General features: G+C 41.4%; 1 pseudogene; it reads left to right on the top strand.

Moving 5' to 3' along the window:
* Positions 1-2,838: 2,838 nt before the first annotated feature.
* LOC124796695 lies at positions 2,839-2,956 on the top strand (annotated as a pseudogene).
* The last annotated feature ends 6,182 nt before the right edge of the window (positions 2,957-9,138 follow it).

The raw sequence follows: 9,138 nt of genomic DNA, 5'->3' as shown, positions 1-9,138 counted from the left end.
CATCATTTTAAAGCCTGCATAAAGATAGCTCTTACTTTTACATGTGGTGCGTAGGAGGCCGTATTTGATTATGACCTATTAACTGAATATGTAAGTCATAAATCAGTTGCCGTATGGGGAGGGATCAAGACGTAGGCGCTATAATGCATTGAAATGGAAAGATGAAATGTTTCATATGTCTTTCTCTGGTCGCAAAACCACGTATCCACTACTATCTGAGTCTGGGAAACCCTAAAAATTCTGCTTCCGTAAGAATGTAGTAAATCGAAGAAATTTATGAATGCAATTAGAAAACATAATGCATGCTTTCAGATTCTACGTACAGGACAATAACAGAAACATACTGACACTGCATATATTTTTGATATATACGTTTATACAACAGTATATACACAGCCATCTATTAATTATTAGCTTAGTTACCCACCATCAATCGTCATAAAAAAACTACTGACATGTGATCTTTGACGTCCCTTCCCACCTTCTTCAATCACCGGAAAGAGACGTGACTCGTAACGGTGTTCGTCCCCGTCGGTGTGACGTGGAACAGCACCTGTAACCCTCGTATGAACACAACTCCTCGCGTGGTTTTGAAACATTATGTTATCTGTCCGCAAAAGTCTTTTCAGTTCGTGTGAATTGGTAAACTGCAATCGTTTATTTTTATTTTTACGCCTGGTTAGTTCCGTGATGAAATAAAATCTTGATTCTTGATTTCATCATTACGGTCGTTTTTCACATCGTACATAGCGAAGATGTAATTTTTCTGTCTACTATTCCGTTGCTATGCCGTTGCTACGTCCAGTTATAAACAACGGTCCGTAGTAACTCCAGAGATAACTTATGTTGGAGGAATTCTTTTTTTTTTTTAATACGCCGTAATACTGGTTTAAACTAATCACTCTTAACTGTCCATTATTCATGTAGTCACTTAAAATGATTAAAAAGTTAGGCGACACATAAGAATTACCTCTTGATTCAGATTTTATTGTTCTTTCTAAAAGCATTTTTTTGTCCCTACAACACACGCACACCGATATGTCAAAAAAAATGGTTCAAATGGCTCTGAGCACTATGGGACTCAACTGCTGAGGTCATTAGTCCCCTAGAACTTAGAACTAGTTAAACCTAACTAACCTAAGGACATCACAAACATCCATGCCCGAGGCAGGATTCGAACCTGCGACCATAGCGGTCTTGCGGTTCCAGACTGCAGCGCCTTTAACCGCACGGCCACTTCGGCCGGCACACCGATATGTCATTCAAGATTAACTTCAGTTCGTAATCGTGACGATAGCGACAACTTTTCACTTATCGGCGTACGTGTCTTTCTTCGTGTCTTCGTTTTATTGTGTCCTACTCAAGGCTAACGAATTGTTTTTCTGTCGTTGATTCATTGCTCTCAAAGTTTGTAACTGCTCATCAGTACGAAGGCTAAGTCCGATAAACCAATATCACTCAATCGAAGTGTAACACTCTTCTTACTACACCGTCGCGTTGAGAATGGTAAAGATTAACTTTCATCAGTCGAATGACTGATCAGTACTTCGGTCTGGACCTCACGAGTTATCAAACTTCCAAAACTGAAACAATGTAACAGCGTTTGCATCCAGATAACTATCGCAAAAGTACTCTCGATTGACTCAAGAGCAAATAACTAATTGAACATTTCCATATCTAAGTTGCATTGTAGTCGCATTTAATTTCCTTTTCGATACAGCTACAACTGCCTTCCATGGTAAATGTTATCTATGAGTGAATTACTTTCTTGGATTTAACCTTCGTTCATATGATTTTGAATTTATTCTATAGATGTTTGATGAAGAATCTATGAAAATCCTTTCCTCTTATTTCCCATTTTTGTATGCTATTCTCAGTATTTGAATAATATAAGTGTTAATCAGAATATTACCAGTGTAGATATTATCGTGAATAGTTGCCGTCACTGTCAAAATGACTCACAAAGTTTGGGTCGTTACAGATCACACCTGCGGCCAACAGCTAGTACATAATAAGACAATGGTCAGTTAATTCTCGTATCTTAGTTTGGCAACGTCTCATGTAAAGACGTACTAGCTGTTAAAAACAAGGGAGGAATGGCGGGGGGCGGGGACTGTAGCAAATCGATCAAGAATATAGAAGACAAAAATTTAGGGTTGTCAATACAATTAAATTTAAAAGGCAAATGAAAATTTTTTGTAACAGAAAATTTTAGTGACAGGTGTAACTATAGCAAAGCGATAGAAGGCACAATAAAAGATGGACAATTAATGTAGAGTCACGGTCAGAGGCTGTCTAACATGAAAGGTTCTAACAAACAAAAAAGTGGAATTCAGTTGAAACTGAACCCCTTTTGTTGGCTGTATAAGAAATGATTGACTGAGAGCCTGGAAGGGTCGTACACAATGAAAGTTATCTTGGCAGGGTTGTTAAAGTTATCCTGGCAGGATAGTACAAAACGAAAGTTATCCTGGAATCGGACGCCACAATGAAAGTTAACATTTGGGGTGACTACATAAAAGTGATGATTTGAATGAGAATGTATGCAAAATTTAGTTTACTAACAACATTTATTTTCCCAAAACTAATAACAAAGACAGACATATTTAAACAAATTCTGGTAGAATATCGTAAAGAACCAGCTGGTTGAACTACAATGGACAAGGATCATGAGTGGCAAAAGTGAGTCAAGTACACAGTACCGCTGGCATAGCAGGGTAGGGTAAAAACATCCCTTGTCAAATAGTAAAACACAGATAAGTGGCATGTAGCGTATACAAAAGGCAAGAAAATTGATTGGTGCACACACTCACTTAATCCAGCGTAATATGTGGTAAAGGCAATGGCCTTGCCGCAGTGGATACACCGGTTCCCGTCAGATCACCGAAGTTAAGTGCTGTCGGGCGTGGTCAGCACTTGGATGAGTGACCATCCGAGCCGCCATGTGCTGTTGCCATTTTCGGAGTGCACTCAGCCTCGTGATGCCAATTCAGTAGCTACTCGACCGGATAATAGCGGTTCCGGTCAAAGAAAACCATCGTAACGACCGGAAGAGCGGTGTGCTGACCACACGCCTCTCCTATCAGAATCCTCAGCTGAGGATGACACGGCGGTCGGATGGTCCTGATGGGCCACTTGTGGCCTGATGACGGAGTGCTATTTTTTAATATGGTAAAACAACAGACAAGAGATAATGTCATCATCATCATCATCATCATCAGCCAATTCAATCATTAAATGATGTGGCCTCTTCAAGTCGTGGATTCAGGTAGGCTTACAGCAGTCTTCTCCAAGTGGGACGGTCTTGGGCAGTTCTCTTCCAGGTGTTACCAGCGATCTTCTTGATGTCTTTGTCCCATATGTCTGGTGGTCTTCCTCTAGGCCTCCGGTGCTTTCTCGGACTACACTCCAGTCCATCTGTTGTCTTTTCTTCTTGCGACGTGGCCAGCCCACTGCCATTTCAAGGAACCTACTGTCTCTATCATTAACCTTCGTCACAGACCGGATGTCATCTGTCCTTTTCCTGTCCTTTCTTGTATAGCCCAGCATTGATCTCTCCATGGCTCTCTGTGCTGTCCTAAGTTTCCCTTTTGTAAATGAGTTCAGTGTCCATGTCTCGCCGTCATACGTCATCACAGAAAGAACGCATTGATTAAATACTGCTTTCTTCAAATTTACTGGCATTTTTGATCTGAATACTTTTGAATTCTTCCCAAATGTTTGCCAGCCAAGCTTGATGCGTCGATAGATTTCTGGCCTTATGTCTCCCATCATATTTATAATCTGGCCAAGGTAGACATATTCACTGACCTCTTCTAGTAGACTGTCCTTGATTTCACATCTCCAGCTGGGACCCATTTGTTGGACATTACTTTTGTTTTGGAAAGGTTCATGTTCAAGCCAACCAGCTGACATTCCGATGCAAGATCTGTAACTAAGTTTTGGAGCTCTGTGAGGTCTTTGGCCAGTAAGGCAATATCATCAGCAAATCTCAAGTTGGTAAGCCTTCTTCCATTAACTCTAATTCCCTTACCTTCCCAGCTCAGCTTTGACATAGCCATTCCCAATGCATTAGCGTAACAAACACAATCGATAATAATTGCGTAGTAAAAAACTTTTAAAAGGATGATGTAGTACACAAAATATAAACCATGATAAGGTGATACTAAAAATAATGAAGAGCATAGGCACATTCGTCTGATGTAATGTCTGTCCATGTGATATAATAAAATACAATAGTTATAACCAAATGTGGTAAGCAGTACCGTAACAAACACAATCGATAATAATTGTGTAGTAAAAAACTATTATAAAGGAATCGTTAGAGCGGAGATATGGTTATCGAGACATCTATACTCATACCGACTAATGGAACATTGTGAAGCGTGACGTATTTTAGAATAGTTCCTCAAACACATCAAAGAAATATTTTTCTCAAAACCAGCTGTTCGTTAAGTAGAGTTTCTTGATCTATTTTCCGATGTATATAAATTTCCAGTTCTTGAAGGGTAATAAGTAAAAGCCCTTTAGGGACGGTATACAAGATACTCATATTGTTATTAATACTCCATTCATAATGCTTATTTTGGTTAATATGTTGCCCGAAGGTAGACATACTACCTATGTAACAGTAGTATGTTCATGATACCTTATCTTAAAACTTGTACCAGTTTGGCAGACATAATGTCCGTTACAGTTATTACATGTGATTTTATACACCCCAGAATTTAGATATTTATTCCCCTTATCGATCATAATTTATGTTGAAGTAAATTGTTAGTAGTAAAGGCAATTGTAAGCTTTGTATCCATAAACATTTTATTGATTTTATCTGAAATATTGCCAAAATAGGTCATTTTGGTACCCTTGTATTTATTCGTCGCTTTGCTTTGTGTTGGATTTAGAACAGAGTAGCTAATTTTCTCATAAAGGGTATCAATAAACTTGCTTTCATAGTAGTTGGCATTAGGAATTTGTTTAAGTGTAGTCAACTCGTTTCGCACAGCGTCATTTTTTAGTGGTAGTTTAGCGATACTATGTTCCATGGACTGGAAAAAGGCGTTTTTGTATCTATGTGGATGACATGATGTGGAGTTAATTATTACATCTGTAGTAGTCAGCTTCCTATACTCTGCAAACTGGTTCTTTCCTTCATTGTGTTTGCTCGTCCAATTATCAAACTCTTCTTTGGAGCCATTAAAAAGTAATAACGTGTTATCCACATGTCTTTCCTAATATATAATTTTATTGCTTATTTCGGGGTTTGTCTCGAAAAATATAATTTCTGTATGATTGACAAAAATATCACCGACTGTACCTGCTATCGAATTTCTCATGGCAAAACCATCTTTCTGAAAATAAATCTACCCATCAAACATTAAATAGTTAAAGGCTATTTTCAAGTAATGTAATGAATTCTGCTATTTCTTCACTAATTATATTTTTGGGTGTCATAAGATTATTTTTTATTATTTCGATCGTGTTGGCAATTGGAATATTTGTATAAAGAATTGTAATATTTAAAGAAGCGAATCTTCCGTGTTTAGCATCTTATTTAAATTATATGATGGACAACTTTTGTCATTAACGACGGCATAGCGATAACAACGGGTGTAAAGAGTCAAACGCTACCATGAGAAACTTTTAGAACACTGCACTGATTACATCTGCAGTTTAGTACGGATTTAAAGATCGTAAAATGGTGTAACTAGGACAAGATGCCTTTCAGTGACAAAAATAAAGTCGGAACTTAATTTAGAGCGACTGGGAACTACTGAGTGAAAGTTTATCACTTATCGGAACTGTGTGAGGGAACTGAGGCTCCAAGACTGTCAATAGTAGTTCAGTGTGACGCAATACAACAAGACTCCAAATGTGCTTTATTCCACTAATATCTGTTACGAAGGCCGTACAGTCCAGGAACGGTAAGCCAATCAGACAAAATCACCGTGAGTACTGAGGCAGTCATCCGACCGCCGCAACAGGTAGAACATACCTGTCTGCTGAAACACTGTGCACTGCCGTGTGAAATGGTCCGTAACTGCCTGATGCACGTCCCTGTCCGACAAATATCGGCGACCATTGATGGCCATTTTTAAGGGACTGAAGGTGTTACAATCGCACCCGGGGAGGTCAAGACTATAGGACGGGTACGCGAGTGTCTTCCGCTTGAATTGGCGTAAGTTCAGCGTTACGACATTTGCATATGGGGACGTGCGTAATTATGAAGCAACACCAGCTCTAGGAGCAATATTCCACAACGGTGAGTTTCGACAGACAAGCTGCCCAACACACGTTAACCTTCCCCAATCGAAGTTTAACAATGTTTCTCCTTCAGCAGCTGAGAAAAGGATAACAGTAATAATAGTGGAACAACCTCTGTACCACCCCAAAGTACCGTTATCCAAGATGGCGGCCGTGGCATCACATACACACTTCCAGTGACATCATCCAAGATGGTGGCCGTGACGTCACAGACATAACCCCAGTGACATCAGTCAAGATGGCGGATTTTGGCGGTAAGTTTGAATTTTGGTGGGAAGAAGGTCAATTGGGCTACTTCCACTTACCTAACCCCCTTCCCCCCCCCAAAAAAAATGGCCGGAAGTTCAAATTCCAACATCATAATGCGTCACACCTAGGAAAATGGCGGGAAAAATGGACTTGTCTTTATAATTTAACCAGTTTGAAGCATGTGTGTTTGCCACAGGGTCTGGACTCCAACTGACTTAGTTCATAGTTCATATCTTCGCCACCAGAGAGCCCCACTGTGATATCAGACCATGACATAAGTACCGTTATTCAAGGTGGCTGCACCCAGTGTATACACCACGTGGCTTGTTACACAGAGGACGATGTTGTTACGTCATCTTATCACGCGAGTACCGTTACTCAAGATTGCTCTGGCAACCCGAACACACCACGTCGTCCGACAGTCTGCGAGTATGTTGGGGCTGTTGAGAGCTGCCACGTCGTCTGACAGTTAGCGAGCACATGGGACTGCCCGGTCCCCGCATCCGGCGCGCGGGCCTGCGCTAATAGAGCGCCGTGGTTTTGCTTGCTGCGGGAGCGTAACTGTACATCACCGTTTGACTCCACAGCATCAAGCCCGCACCTTTATACTCACGCCTTATATAGCTTCTGTAAATATGATAACTAATGTAACACCCACATCGCCATCTGGACGTAAATGTATTGCATTATTTACGAGTGGTTGGCATGTCTGTAGGCTGTGCAATGCGTTATTTTTGACGGTTTACAATTATCAAGAGTGTGTGTAGATCCTTATACATGAGTTATGTGGGAGTAGTTTGCAGGTCTGTATGCTGTGGGACATGTCAGAGCGTGTGATCTGTGGTGAATATACTCTAACCCTAAATAAATTGCTCCAAAATAAATAAAGTACACTCCTTCCTCTCTCCATCAGCCTAGTGCAGGCTGATTCCTTTTACCAGTAACCCCTAAGAAGACGTTGCGCCCTGGAGGCTTAGGTTAGTGGTGGTGAGCTCCGTTTGCAGCAATTTTTTAGGCTGGTCTCGAAAGCGCAACTGACCTTTCTTTACTGCCAGGATTCAAACTCAGCGCCGGTTCCTAGGAGGAGGTGGCGGTCCCGACCTTGTAAAGTAGTTGAAACTAGGTAATTGAAAGTATAGTGAACAACTTTTCATACCTATATGAAGTCGGATCACGTGGCCAATAGGAATGCAACATCACAGGGGTCAGAGGTGGGGTGGGGGGTGCTACGTCATCAATCAACACCGTTCTTATAGTGGGAAAACGAGGAACTTCTCGTCTGATCATTGAATATTGAAGTTGTAAACATTGAATATGATTGAAATTGAAATTAAATACTTAGGTAATTGATAGGTTAGATGTGCGATGTGGGTGTTACATTAGTTAGCATATTTACAGAAGACTACGTATGGCGCGAGAGTAAAGGTGCGGTTTTGAGGCTGTGGAGTCAAACGGTGATGTACAGTTACGCTCCCGCAGCATGCAAGACCACGGCGCTCTATTAGCGCGGGCCCATGCGCCGGATGCGGCGACCGGGCAGTCCCACGTGCTCGCTAAGTGTCAGACGACGTGGCTGCTGTCAACAGCCCCATCATGCTCGAAAACTGTCCGACGGCATGGTGTGTTCGGGATGCCAGAGCAAACTGGTTAAAAAATAAAGACAGGTCCTTTTTTCCCGCCATTTTCCTAGGTGTGACGCATTACGATGTTGGAATTTGAACTTCCGGCCACTGTATTGGGGGGGGGGGGGGGGGGGGGGGCGAGGGGGGTTAGCTAAGTGGAGGTAGCCCAATTGACCTTGTTCCCACCAAAATTCAAACTTACCGCCAAAATCAGTCATCTTAATTGATGTCACTGGGGGGTGTGTCTGTGACATCACGGCCGCCATCTTGGATGACGTCACGGCCGTCATCTTGGATGACGTCACCGGGGGTGTGTCTGTGACATCTCAGCCGCCATCTTGGATAAAGGTGTTTTGGGGTTGTATGCATGTTGTTCCAATGCTACTAATTCGGCCCAGTTCCGACGCATTTAATAATAACGTCACCATAGTTCACCTTTCCGTAATCACCACAGGCATGTTGGAAAGACACAGATGACACACAAATACCTTGCCTATACGTCGGTGCTTAACTAACTGCATCGCAGTTGCGATACGTTACACATGCTCTTCAGCAACGCCCTCAAACGGAAAATATTTGACCACTCTTATATTAAAGCATTGTCAGCCAAGATATGATTTTTAAATACTCGTACATTAGTGTACATGAAACCAAGCCTTAAGCTGTAAACATCCGACTGCGCAATATCGATGGTCGAACAATAACAGGAGTTCTCATAACTCGTGTTACATGGCAGTTTTATTAATACCAATTATTGCATATGTGTATGTATAGGGAATATGAAACCAAGAAGGGTTATAGATTCACAAGTGAATTGTCTAAGACTCTGGTATGAGCCGACCACTGGGCTCAAAAGCAACCGACCACGATAGTTTCTGGGCACATTCCGTAAAAAAAAAAAAAAAAAATTTAAAAAAAGGAGAGGGAGAGAGAGAGATGTGACACACCACAAAGGAAATATCTGAACACTACGAAAGTCGATAGATGTGACGTACACGTAAAA

This window comes from Schistocerca piceifrons, chromosome 4, assembly GCF_021461385.2.
Source record: "Schistocerca piceifrons isolate TAMUIC-IGC-003096 chromosome 4, iqSchPice1.1, whole genome shotgun sequence".
Classification (NCBI taxonomy): Eukaryota; Metazoa; Arthropoda; class Insecta; order Orthoptera; family Acrididae; genus Schistocerca; species Schistocerca piceifrons.
Note: the sequence above shows the minus strand (reverse complement) of the source record. Positions and strands in the feature narration are given on the sequence as shown.